The sequence below is a fragment of the Sinocyclocheilus grahami genome, unplaced genomic scaffold (genome assembly GCF_001515645.1).
Source record: "Sinocyclocheilus grahami isolate Dianchi unplaced genomic scaffold, SAMN03320097.WGS_v1.1 scaffold32.1, whole genome shotgun sequence".
NCBI lineage: Eukaryota > Metazoa > Chordata > Actinopteri > Cypriniformes > Cyprinidae > Sinocyclocheilus > Sinocyclocheilus grahami.
In genome coordinates, this window is record NW_015505211.1 from 1437685 (window position 1) to 1452414 (window position 14730).

At 36.1% G+C, this 14730-nt stretch overlaps 1 protein-coding gene across 15 annotated transcripts in view; it reads left to right on the forward strand.

Moving 5' to 3' along the window:
* picalma (phosphatidylinositol binding clathrin assembly protein a) overlaps positions 1-14730 on the forward strand; it is a 53418-nt gene that overhangs the window by 12091 nt on the left and 26597 nt on the right. The gene's annotated exons all lie outside the window — the stretch shown is intronic.

The following is a 14730-nucleotide window of genomic DNA, read 5'->3' on the forward strand; positions in this document are numbered from 1 at the left end:
TCTCTCTCTCTCTCTCTCTCTCTCTCTCTCTCTCTCTCTCTCTCTCTCTCTCTCCCCCTCCCTCCCTCCCTCCCTGCCGTTAAGTAACTTGTGCATTGTTTTACTTGTTTTTGACATCCGACCGAACTACAAACTTTCCAGTGATGTCTGTGAGAAAGGTATATTCACTCGACAAGCTCGCGCACGCGCATTTATCAGCTCGCGAACATCAGCTATCCAGGCGTTAATACTGAATGTTTAACATTATATTCATTGCATACATATACTTCGTAGTAGACATCCTTAACTCCTTTCTGCTGTCTGTTGTTCTGTTGTCGGTGTTTCTTTGTTTGACTATGGCGCTTAAAATGCTGTGTGGTATCGGCGTTTGGTATCGGGGCGTTTTAACGAGTACGAGTACAAGTACAGGAGACCAGTATAGGGTATCGGTATCGGTGCATCCCTAGTGAAAACCATGCCATGCTTGACACAATTGACTCCCTGAATACTATTTTATTTATTTTTGTATATTTTTATTATTAGTTTTAGTTCCCAAGTTTACAGCAGTTGATCAGTTGGTCTTCATTGCAGGCAATATTGTCTGGTTAAAATATGTTTTGCAACACTTTATTATGTGTAACATTCAGGCTATAGAGAATGTGAAGATACGTCACGCCACGTTGCTGCTGCCATTCTGGGACGATCACCCTCTGCTACAAATGCTGAAATTAATACTGATACCTGTTTATATTTTGTTTTGTTTTTTCCTTAAAGTTAAATATTCACATTCTTCATTGTATCGTTTGCAGGAAAGAGAAGCCATTTTATCGCTTTGCATGATAATTAGATTTTTTTCACTTAGGATTTGTAGAATTTCGTTTACAATGTTTATTTGATTATGGTGAAAACTGTCTCACGCCGGACGCTCACTGCTGAATATGAACACAATGCGTTTAATTACACGTGAAGCATTTTCCTCCCTTTAGAAAACAAAATGCTTAACATGGCTTATGCATTGAACAGACAGTTACATTTAAAGTTCATATTCTGCACTCATCTGTTTTCCTGGACATAGCATGCTTTATTAGTAATGTGTGTGGTCTGTTAGCATTAAGCGTTTTCTTTATATAAGAGGAAAGCGCTTAACGTGTAAATAAACACTTTGCGTTCACATTTTGGGCTCATATGCGTATCTGCACATAGTAAATGCTTCACAATTTTGTCTTTATCACTGTCTTGGTACATTAAGCCACATTAAGCGTTATTCGTGTTGAGCATTGTATAATGTCTCTGTTCAAGTTTTGCTAATTCACAAGCCGAGTGAGAATCATAATCGCAAAGGTAATGTTAATTATTAAACCAAACCAAAATCAAAACTTTCAAAAGCATGCAGCTATGTGATTCTTTTATTGAGTGATAGGCAGTGGGTTTAATCAGTGACATTATTAATAGATTTACTATCCTGCTTCTCATCATCTCCACGACCTGCTTACCTTGGTGTTTTATACATAGAAAAGGCGAAAAACATATTACATTGTCCAGTTTCCTCTCAGAGCGATGATCTGAGTTACTATTGCAATTCTCAATGCCGCATACAATGGTGACATTTTTCACAATCACGACAGAAAATCAAACTACTGCTCTAAACTCGATAGCGGAAAGGCAGCGCGATCCTCCCAGTATGGCGGATAAACCAAGAAGTTTCCCAGAACTCAACGCAGCATGACGTCAGATTCACATTCTCTATTGCTGCACGTTTCTTTGTGAAATTGAAATCTAACAAAGCTAAATTAAAATTTTAAAACAAATCCCAAATCAAACAAGTTACACAAATAAAAGAAATCTCTTAATATGAACAAACTAAGGCTTTGTCTGTGCTCTTTCCATTTAAAATTAGAGGCGACCACTGGATTTTAATCATGATCCAAACAAAGATGCAGCATACATGCAGCATGAGTAGTTTTTAATCTAAATTTGACTGTATAATTTCGAAATTCGAAAAATTTCCCTTGCGGTAAATTTGAGTGGCTCGATAGCGCGGTATTATCGCCATATATATATAATCTGTGTGTGTTACAATATAATGAGGTCATATTCAGAAACCAATGAAACCTAAATCAAACAGCGTTGAAACAGGAAGTGAAGTAAATGGAAGAGAATGACAAAATAACGATAACACCGGTATCACCGTGGGGGCAGGGGCGTTTCCTCGCTTTCCTTCACCCACATTTTACTTTCACTTTTAAATAGCAGCAATTCGGCATAAAGCAATTGTTCGTTTTTAGTTAATTTGAATTTTCCCTCTTTTCCTCGCTTTCCTTCGCTTTTAAATAGCTTAAAACCACAGTGCGCATTTTACTTTCGCTTTCTATTTAGCGGCAATTCGTGTCAATTGCTTGAATGCAACAACAAAATAAAACGTCAAACTCACTTTAGCCTATATAAAACATGGAACTTTTATTAACAAAACAAATAAAAATACACCATGCTATAGGGCGACGGTGGGGGTCGGTGCCGCGGTGGGCAAGTGACATAACCGGTGTTGCGGCTTAACTACGGTATCACCGTCAGCACCGTCTATCGCGGCAAGCCTACTGATCAAGAGACTTTCTATTGATATTTCCACCTGCGTGCATTTTAGAAGGGCTGTCAGTCAGTGCAGTTACAGTGTACACCACAAGGTGGTGGAAAGGGACTGTCTTTGAGTGAGTCTTTAAACCGTTCATTCAACTAAACGTTCAAAAATGCTGATGCATTCAAAGAGAGACAAAATGAAAAACGCTGTTGAAATCATTTTAACTTTGAGCGCCATGTTAGAAGGCTCAGCTGAACAATCTGTCGATGCAAAGACCGAAATTTGGCTTTCCTTGGGCATGACAACCCATTTTCACAAATATATATGACTGGCAAGTAATCGCACATGCTCAGTTGATCTCTCCCTCATTCGTTGTCTGTTTTGGCTTGTTAAGTGCAAATCTACGGAGCCTCAGTACAAAAATCAGCATGGTACACATTGTTATCATTACTAACTTATTTAATATTCAGTACACATGCACGAAGTGTAAAACGAGAAGAGCATAACCCTATGAAAAAAGAAAATACGCAAAAATCGCGGTTGCTGCGGTTCTCGAATTCTTCGGCGGTTTGCTCGTCAATAGTGCGTTGGGATGTAACGTTAACCGCGAGCCGGTTGAAAATCAATTCAAATATGTGACGGTTGAGATGCTAAACAAATCGCGATTCATTTAGAGGTAGGAGTTTATATGAAAGTATGTCTGAAGGGAACTTACTGTCTTTAGAAAAGTTTAGATGGTATTTTTTTTCTTTTTATCTTGCCTCTGTATAATGCATATTAAAGTTCATAAGTGCAGAGTTGCTTTGTTTACAGCCAAAACCAAGGAAACGCTTTAAGCGCCACCTGCTGGCAGAGAGTGAATCTGCGTCTCATTCAGCTCTGCTGTTTCTGTTTTATGCTGATATTTTTGTATGTATAGTTTCACAAAACTGAAGTCAAACCATTCTGGTTTTGCTTCAAATTTCGAAATGATACAATCTAATTTAGATTACAATCTACTCATGTTGCATGTATGCAGCATCTTTGTTTGTATCATGATTAAAATGCAGTGGTTGCCTCTAATTTTACATGGAAAGTATTATTTTGTTTATATGAAGAGATTTATTTTATTTGTATTTATTTCAATTTAGGTTTGTTATTTAAATTTACATTTATATTTAAATTTAGTCATTTAGCAGACACTTGCATCCAAAACGACTTACAAATGAGGGCAATAGAAGCAATCAAAACCAACAAAAGAGCAATAATATGCAAGTGCTATATTAGTATATTATTGTAGTGTTATATTTCAATTTCACAAAGAAACGTGCAGCATTTTGTCCTAGCAAAAATAAAAGGACACATTTAATTTATAATTTGTCTTAAATCTCATTTTGTTAAAAAAAAAATCGTGAATTGAATCGTTACATCCCTAATATTGCGGTTATCGTGACAGCCCTATTGTATCGCGATTTGTTTGGCATGTCAACTGATTTGAATCGTCACATATTTGAATCGATTTTCGACCGGCTCGCGGTTCATCGTTACATCCCTACTTGTTGTTATTTAATATAGTAGATATAGTTATTATATATATGATACATGTAATATATATTCCAAGAGACTTGTCTCAATAGTTCTTGTTTACCAAATCTTTGCATTTTTGACCTGTATTGCTGGATTTTCATTGGCTGTCCAGGTTAGTCTGCAGGTATAGTCAGCCCTTTGTGGACCGCGTTTATGTGATGCAGAGCAGGATGCTGTCTTCTATCTATCTGCAAGTTAAAGCCTTCGAATCAGGGGAGCAATCATTCACTTAATGGTTTCCTGTCCTCTGCCCTCACAAATGGGTCTGTCTGAAGCGGACCAGAGCTGTGATGAGAAAAAAAAACTTTCTGTCTGTTTCTTGGTCTGTGTCTCTTGTTGCCTCCTGCCATATACTTCAAGGGTCAGAGAGTCTAGATATCCCAATCATCAGCCTGTTTTATGACTGAGCGTTTTAAAGGATTCATGTAGAATCAGTTTCCTGTCGTGAACTGTATAAGTTTGCAGCATCCTGTTGCTACGTCCACTCTGTTCTCCTGTCATTTAACAAAATAAATGGCATTTGAAGGCTCAGGACACGTTACTCCATACTCATGCCATTAGGTTTTGTAGTTTGTTGTTGCTCAATGAACGCCATTCATCTATTTAGCTTTGTCGACAGAAGAAAACATGATTTTTTTTTTCATCCTTTTCAGGCATACAGTGCATTAATATATGCAGCCCAGCCTATCACTAGCATTAATATTATGTCCCTTGACAATCAACAGTTTTCCTTGTTAATTATTAACATGAGTCATGCTCTCATAATGACTCTTCCTATGAATTGAAAATGGGTCAGTGACAATTAAGGATGTTTGAGATCTTTAAAAAAATCTAGTTTAAAATGCAAGTGCCAGGTTCCATTCATGTTCGTTTCATACATGTTAAAAAAAAAAAAGGGATTTTATTGTCAGTTATGTTTTTTTAAGTTACTCCATTTCATTTGAACTAACATTGCCTTTTTATTAAAAGATCAAAATCTCTCTCTCTCTTTCTCTCTCTTTAAATAAAAACTTAGCATTTTCATAAGGATTTACAGAGCTTTGTTATTTACAATTTCTTGTTTGGTTTCTTTTATCACATGACAACAAAAATACTTCCTGACATGTTCTAGATCCTTAGAAAATGAAGAGTATCATGATTTACTAGGGGTGTAATGGTATATGGCATGGCTGTTTGGTATGTACCTCGGTTTTGACGTCACGGTTCAGTATGGTTTCGGTACACTAGGGGGGGAAACTAAATATAAAATTGCTTTTTTATTATTAAACAGGGGTTTACTGAACAAATAGCTCTTTCTTTAAATACATTTAATTATAACTAAAGTTTTCTTAGGGATAAAAATCTACCTCACCTTATGCTCTGAACTATAGGGAGCCCTTTTACATTACTAGGTTACAATTAACAACAGAGCCCAAAGTTAAATTTAATTACCATTTATTTTTAAACGTAATAATCAGCACTCAACTTAAAATAATTAAGACATCACTAACAGGTAAAGTAAATTATAATCGGTATGTAGTCTAATATTTTGCGAAATGCTCTTCTCTAGACTTCATTTCTCTAGCGAACTAATGAGCTGTGGACACTGATGACTTCAATGAGGTAAATGAAATGCTACGTGACATTTTGTTTACAAGCTGTTTTATTGACATCTTTCCGTGGTTGAAATGCTGACTCGCACTCCGCGCTGCAGTTTGAACTGAGACGTGTATACAGCGATCTGTCACGCCACATCAAAGAGTGTCAAAACTGCATTTATTGTTTGAATTTCCTGAAAAAATAGGACATAAGATGAGACTTTGTTTCTTATCAAAAGCAACAGTATATAAAACTGGAAGCTTCCAATGAAGTTCTGCTCGTGCAGTGGTTAAAACCAGTGTTTCCCAACCTTTCTTTAGTCGTGGCACCCTTTGGAAATTTTAACAAATTTATGGCACCCTACAAAATTAATTTTGTCACAATATTTGAATTTCTAACTTCGATATGATACTTTGAAAAGTATAGATATTCGGTACAGCAGGGAAGAACTGCAGAATATACTGTCATACAGATATTTTTAATATTATTAAAAAAAAATTGTCCATCAATGGTGGCAATCAGTAGGCTAATTTCTAATGAAAAAAAACAATTTATATGACAGATTTTAATGTAGGCTTTTATTCATATGTAAACATTGTGAGATAACTAGTTATAATGGTAATTAAACAAAGTTTTGCTCAGTGTATTTTTGATTTTACAGCTGGGTAATTTTGTTGCAGTTGCACAAGATAGCCTGATTTAAAACTTTGAATTGAATAAAAAATGACAAGGAGGCTAAGCAGTTAATAATAAAATAAGAACAAATAAAGAAATTACTAATGATAGCACAAATTTAAAAAATCACGATAGGCCTACAAATGAAATAAATTGGTTTTTAGTTTTTCAGGTAGGTCTAACACAGTAGGGCTATTAAGAGATTTTTTTTTTTACCAATTATCCAAATAATGTTTAATCCTAGAAAGCTATTATTTTCAGAGGACACGTGAGCATAACGGTTAGCAGATAAATGAATGAGAGGGCAACATTACCAGAGTTGCCCATTTACCACACTTTGTTACAGCACAGAAGGGCTATTGCAAACAGAAACAATAAAAAATGATTTTTTTTACACTGCACCCCTGCTGTCGACAGATGGCACCCTAGTTGGGAAACACTGGTTTAAACAATGCTGTATTTGTTCGGTACACATGTGTACTGAACCGAAAAATCCATACAAAAATTTTTCGGTATGAATATGTGCACCATTACACCCCTATGATTTACTCACCCTTATGTAATTTTAAACCTGTATGACTTTGTTTCTTCAAAAGGAAAACGTTTCTGGAGCTTTTTATCCACAGGAATTTAAAACTAACGGAGACTAGAGCTTTCAAGAAAAAAAAGATGCAAAGCCAATGAGAATTTTTGCTGTATATTCCAAATCCTCAGAGTTCAAGTGAAGTGTTTGGAATAACATGAGGGTGAGTAAATGATGACAGTTTTCATTTTTGAGTCCACTATCCCTTTAATATCAGCCTATTCCTTCAACATATTTTATAGAAGCAAATAAAGTCAGTCTAATATTAGAACACTGCCAGTACACTTTTTTTTTTTGCATGTGATAACTTTGAATATTGCATAACTTACCCTGCAGGCATTTCAGATCATGTGCATCAATGTCAGAGGAACATGGATATTTTATTACTTGAAGTTTGGGAAGGTTTATCGGCTTCAAGTAGGTAAAATATCAGAGAGTTTGATGTTTAGGCAGAGCAGGTCACATAACTAATTTGTTTCCCATCACATGCATGTACACCCCGCTGAACCATCAATCACGTTTATCTCCACTCCAGGGAGACAGCGATAAACATTGGGTAGGTCTTGATTGGGAAAGAGTCTCTCATTCCTCCTTTCAGATGTGCTAGTTGGCTACATCTGGGCATGTAAGGGAAACCCGTCAGTGTCCGGTTACCCTGGCGTAGGACGAGAACACCATTAAACATCGTCTCCATGTCGTCTTCTGACTTTGATCTTTCATATGAGTCCCGTGGACGTGTGTGTTTGCAGCGCCGTCATGCTTGGTGCAGGCATTCTGTGTTGGCTCTGAAAAGTCTTTTGTTGTCACGTGGCCAAGCCTTTGTGCAGGTTTAAATGGTGGATGTTATCTGTAAAAGAGAGGGCCTTCTGTAGACCACCCATTGTCGCTGTGCAGCATATTTTCACATCCCCTCTTCACATCAAGGTCGTGTATGCACTAATATTGGGAGGCAGTTTGTTGGGAAGTGTGTAATTACTTTGAAATGGGTTGTAGCGACGAGTGGAAGTGGCTTTTTCCTTTCATTTAAGGAGTTCTAGAAGTGGTTTCTCCATCATTTGAATCCAGAAAACTTTACGATGATAAAATCATGTTTGCATCCGATTCCCAGCGGACAGAGGTGGTGGCGTCCTCCCTCGCTGTCTGTGGGAGGCTTCATGAATGGCATGATAAGCTGCAGCCCTCAATGAGCCTCACAGTGTCGGTGGTGTAGAGAAAGCCTTGAGGGATCCCGCTCTCGCTCTCGGAGCACAGATGGCTGTGGAGTCCAGCCAAAGTACTAATAAAGCACAGGATATCAATGCATGTCTCTCACTTGCACCATGTCAGCGCTGTCTGAATGCTAAAGCGTTGAGCAGAGTCACCTTAGCATCACACGCCGTCCACACCATCAGGTGGTTCTCTGGAAACAGCAGCTTTTTTCAGTAAATAGGTTAGCCAACTTTTATAATGTCACAACATTGGAAACTGTGGCAGGATGTTCCAGAAGTTTCACATCGCATCAAGTTTTTTTTCTTAACAAATGTCTTCAGTCAGTATTTTGTCCTGATATATACATACATTTTTTTTAATGGCATAATCACAGTTGGTTGACTAATTTTTGTCATCAAAAATAATTGTAGTTGATAATGTGCAAAATGATAAACTTGAAAAAAATATCTCTGCTTTAATTGTGATGTTTTAATTCATTTTATTGTCTTTTTTTAACATTAATTTTGTTGATAAGATTAACAGTGCCAATACAGGACAATCACAGCTGATCAGAACATTTTTGAAACTTAAAAAAAAAAAATGTGGAATGGGATTTTGGACCAGTGAGCTTTTGTCACAAGTTTTGGACAATTTTTGGCTATTTTGATGTCCTTGCCAAATGGTAACTTGTGAATATTTTTTCAGTGAATTGAGTAATAAGTAATAAACATATCATCTACATATATAGGGCCTTATGATTTCTGTGATGCGGAAAACGCGGATGGAATCGCGGAATCCAGTCATAAAAATGGAATTTAATGTGGAATGTCACGGAAATTTGCCAAATTTTGGATGGGCAAATCAAAAGTAGGTCAGTACACTTAAATCAAAGCATGATCTGGACTAGTGTCTGTGAATATTAAGCCGCAAAAATGCTATTTACATATGAATCCTTAAAGGTGGGGTATGTGATTTCTGGTAGCCAATGTTGATATTTCAAATCACCAAAACAAACACGCCCCTACCCCTAAGGGGTCTCGCCCCTATTTTGATAGCTCAGCCCCACATTTGTACGCAGCCCAGGCAACGATTAGTTCTGTGAAACAAAGCAAAACCAATGTTACACCGTGTCTACACCGGACATAGGCCTGGGCGATAAAACAGTATCGATATTTATCGACAGTACACCCCCTTCGATAACGATATAAAAAATGTTCGATATAGTGCACGATATAGGCACGTGCTATGAGTGATGCAGACACAAACACGAACACATGCTGAATTGAGTGCTGTGCCTGCCTATGATGAGGAGATTGTGAATAGAAAAAAATGAATATTAGTCGAATTTAAAATAAACATTTGCATTTGAATGCTAGGAGTGCGTCAGGGAGTGTCATCAGTGGCGCATGAGATGCGGTGATGATGTAAGTGACGTTGTTGCATTTTAATGTTTTGTTAGTCTAGCCCATGAGATGCGCCACTGCTGTGTTGTGCATTCAAAATATTAGAGAAATATAGAAGCTCAATGCGGAGAAGATCTTGATTAGGTGAAAACCGAAACCAAGCCATTCACACAGATGCATAATTAAGGCACTTTTAGATGGACAAATATGACTGCTGCATTCGTGTCTCACACAAGAGATTTAGCCATGCAAAGTTAAAACTAGTGGTTCAACGGATCACAAATCTCACGGTTCGGATCACAATACGGTTTTTGACCCACGGATCGGATAATTTTTCGGATCAGCAAGAAAAGAAAAATATTTAAATTTAACTTGCTTTCCATGTATTTCTTAAAGCGAAGTACTTCTTTGATACCACAGCAAATACTACTAGATTAACTAAGAAAGTTTAAACATGATTAAAGAGACGAGAGAACAGCCAGTACAAATAAAAACAAATACACAAATTACAAGCATAGATAAATACAAAAGAATATGTTACAAATGAAATAAGGTTGGTAGTATTCAAATACAGAAATGTAGCGAATCAGCTCATGGGGAAATATGAAAAATTAACCATAACTAGTTATAATTAACTATTCATATTTTAGATCCGCTGTAGATATTTAGCTGACCTCTCAGGGTCAACTGTCTTGTCAATTCCAATTCCTGGAGGCGTAATAAAACCAGTGATATCATGATTAGTTGTCATGGTGACCAGAGGCCTGTTCTGCCTTTCTGAGGTGTTAGGTGCACTTCGGGGGAAGGGTCCATAGACCCTCGTAATTGGCCATTTGGTTAAGTGAGGGGGAGTTAGATATTATTTGTTAAATATAACAAAAAGTTGTGTGTCTGATTGGTCCAAATGCTACAGAAATGTAATAATTAGTGAAAATAACACTGCTGAGTGTTCACTGCATAAATTAAATATCGATTTTTATCACAGCTCTTTTGTTGTTTGATGATCATTAATGACATCAGCAGTATTTATAGGCCGCTGTCCCTTTAAGACCTTATGCACGGATCCGATATAGTGACATCCGATAGAAATCACATCCGATTTCTTTCTCAGCTGTTTTCATTCACTTGAGACATAACGGACCGCGTTTACCTGAATGATTGTCGAGATGGGTATTTTGTCATAATTTTATGTGTGTGTGTCTGTTCGGAGGATTCAGAAAAGGATTCAGCTCGGTGTTCGCGCGCTGTCTGAAACGCTTGTGCGCGCTTCGTGTGTGTGCGGCTGTGCGCGAAGAGAACAGCGCGCGAGTAACTAATAGAGTTCCCTTTCGACTTTTCTCTCTGGAATTGTTTAAAATTAGCTTGCTTGTGTAAATACGAACAAATGATAAACGTATACTCTATTATGCTCTGATTATACTAACATTAGAAATTAGATATTTGTTTAATTTTTGTGTGTTTGACTGTTAAAACAAAAAATATTTGTTGTTTGTCTCAATAAATTGGGTTAATTAAAAAATACAGTGGTTCAATTTAAAAAATTTCTATTGCTCTTTGTTTTACAAAAGTTTATAAAAAATGTCAATAATTATCGATACCGAACGATATGAAATATTATATCGTTGATACATTTTTGAGCTATATCGCCCAGCCCTAACCGGACGTGAGAAGCGCGACAAAATAATATAGAACTCATTATAATCAGTGATGCTGTGCGATATTGAAGAAAAATGCGATATGCGATAACTCATTAAATAATGCGATGTTCGATATGCAAAACGATAATGCTTAAAGTGCCACATGCTCAAATGACAACAACTTACAACAACTTCTGAAATTGAACGGTAGTGTTTTGCTCGAGCATTACATACAAATGTAATTTTAACACAAGTTTAGGAACTGAATAATAAAAAGTAAAAATAAAACGCACTGTAAAAAAAAATAAGTTGATTCAACTTAAAATAATTTGTAACCTGGCTGCCTTAAAATGTTGTGTTCAATAAGCTAAAAAACATTTGTTGTTTACACATATATTGGAGTTCCTTAAACCTAGAATTAATAGTTGGGGTAACAAAGGTGAAGTGGAGTTAACTTTATACTTTGTTTAACCAACCAGTTTTTAGTTAGCCCAAGAAGACGAGAAATTTGTGCTAACCTAAACTCAAGCTGAAACAACATAAAACTAGTGAGACCAACAAACGTTGAGTTGTTTAAACTTAGCATTTTGTTGAATAAACTTGTAAGTATAAGTTGTGCAAACTAAATACAAATTGGTCAAACTAAGCGTCTTGTTGAGGCAGCCAGGTTACTTTTTCAAGAATAGTTCATCTCACTAGTAATGTTTAGTTCATTCAACTGGCTGAACAGGTAATTTGCCCACACAACTCAAGTTTCTATTTTCTACTGTACCACATAAAATTGGCATGGAAATTTAAGAACATGCAGACGGTGGCTCCACCCTCAGATTTGCATAAATATCGCATGCGATTTATCGTGCAGCCCTACTGTGGAACGATTATCTAAAAAAAAGTATGAAAAGTACATCATAATGTTTGTCAAACAATTATCTAACAAAACGTATGAAAACTAACAACAGTTTTCAATTCATAACATTTTCTGTCGAACAATTTTCTTAAAAATGTATGAAAACTTGTACATGCAACAAGTTTGGTAGCTTAGATTAACTCAATGGCATTTTAGAACAAATATGTTAAGCTTTTTTTTTAAACCATGCAAAATGGTGGTGTGACGCAACTTTTAGTGTACAAACAGTAAACATTTGTGTAACTAACAAATTAATGCTACCAACTGAAACTGTATTGCTGCCATTAACTAGGCCAACTTGCCACTACACTTTGTCTTGGAGCAAACTGTTGCGGAGTCCATTAACTTTCGCAGAACAATTGCCACTGCCAATGCCCATGAACACTTTTTGTATCACCTCGAATGTGTACTTCAGTCTCTTGGGATAGTCTATGTCAAGACAGTAAAGAAGACCCATGAGAGTAGCAAAGGCATTAGCAACATCTCCTAGGATCTTCCTTTATGTTCTTCAAAAGAAAGTACTTCATGCAGGTTTAGACTTGAGAGTGAATAAAATTACATTTTTGTGTGAGCTCTCTCTTTAACTGTGACAAAAGTTCCCCATGTCATATTGAAATCAACTCTCATACCTCACAGACACAGATGAAACTGCTGGGATCTTCCTTTAAGTAATATGGGAGTCCAAGCAAAGCAGCCGCTCGTCTCTTCTGGTTTGAAGTCTCAAGACGCAAAAAAAAAAAAAGTAGACAAACTGTGATGACTGCAGAACCAAGCACGCTCATAATTATGATAAAACTGCTTTTGAAGAATATTGAGCAGAGTGTGAGTGCGCTATTGATTAAAGGGGTCATATGAGACGATTTAAATTTTTCCGATGAGCTTTGTAAAAATCGACGCACTTCAGAAAGGCGGGGCATAGAGGAGAAACAATAATGTACAGTATGTGGAAAATAATGTGTTTTTTGTGCCTTAAACCGCATAAACATTTCATTACACCAAATAATGTTATTTTTAGCAGCATAATATGACCCCTTTAACCTCATGCACATATCTGCCGCCCTGATTTCTAAATATCGGCATCGACCAGAGAAACACACATCAGTCAACCTCTAACAATGATTACCTACTTCTACAAGAGACAGAGTGTTGTTTTTTTGGTTAAGGTACTGTGATCAAACAAAATAAAATCATCCTTACTTGTGCATCAAGGGGTTCAAGGAGACTGCGCAGGTCAGAACTGCTACTAGTTCGCACTCTGTACATCTGTAACAGTCTTGGGACATATTTGTCAAGTCCATCAAAGAAAGACTGCTGGAGATCAGTAGAAACCAGGCGCATAAACTCAGCACCAATCTGTAAGAAGAAAAAGAGAGAGAAAAAAATTAAAGTACATAAATATAACAGCATAAATATGGCTTTGTTTTTTTTTATCCGCTATCTCTATCTTTCTGTTGCTCGGTTAATGTCTGTCCTGTGAGTAGACACGCCCCTTACTGCTGATTGGCTACAAGTTTGTTTTGGTACTCTGCCTGACTGTTTTCTAAAGTGTTTTTGAAAAAAATACATACCCCACCTTTAATGTTCCGAGTGTTTACTACACACATACTGAAGTGTGCGTGACGCTCCCAGTGTTTTCAGCCTCTGCTGCCTCAGTATGAACACATGAAAACATTAATATAAACTCTAGAACTGCTCTGAGAGTCATTTTATGAGCATTTCACCATTTCTTTTTAGAAAAACTATCGTCATATCACATAAAAACAGAACCTTAAAAGGTCTTCACAGCAACCCGTCAAAATAAGTTTTAACTTAACTTGAAACTGTGACAGAAAATATTAATTAATGTAATGATAGTACTGCTACTACTACTAATACATTTGTTAAAGCATTATTTTTGAAAGAATATTTACCAGAACAAAAATTTACCTGAATTTATTTAGCAGAAAAATGTAAATATTTATAAAATAAATAAATTATAGATGCTTTTGATCATTAAAATGGAATGGAATCCAGGAAATTAATGGAAAACACAGAATTTGGTGAAAATTCAATTGAATTTGAGAAAAAAAACATATTTCATAGGGCCTTAAATTTAGTTTTCAACTTTTAATAAATTGCTGTTAAATTGTGTAAGTTTTATAATTTCAATTAATTAGACATGCTTTTTGATAAAATAAAATAAAAACAGAATCCAGAAAAATCAAAATAGAAAAAATGGAATTTGAAAAAAAGAAAAAAAACTGAATTTGCGAAAAACATAAAACTGATTTCATAGGGCCCCTACATACAGAGTACATCTATTTGCTGCCATGTACACTACTGTTCAAAAGATTTGTTTTTCGAACTTGCTGAAAAGTCTCTTATGATCAGTAATGTAACCTTTATTTGATCAAATATACGGTAAAAATGTAGTAATGTAATTTTTTATTTCAATTTTCTGTTTTAATAAATTTTAAAATGTAATTTATTCCTTTGATGGCAAAGCTGAATTTTCAGCAAGCATCATTCTCCATTCTTCAGTGTCACATGGTCCTTCAGAAATCATTCTGATATGCTGATCTGCTGCTTAAGTGTTGAAAACAGTTGTGCTGCTTAATATTTTTCTGAAAACCATGATGCATACATTTCAAGATTCTTTG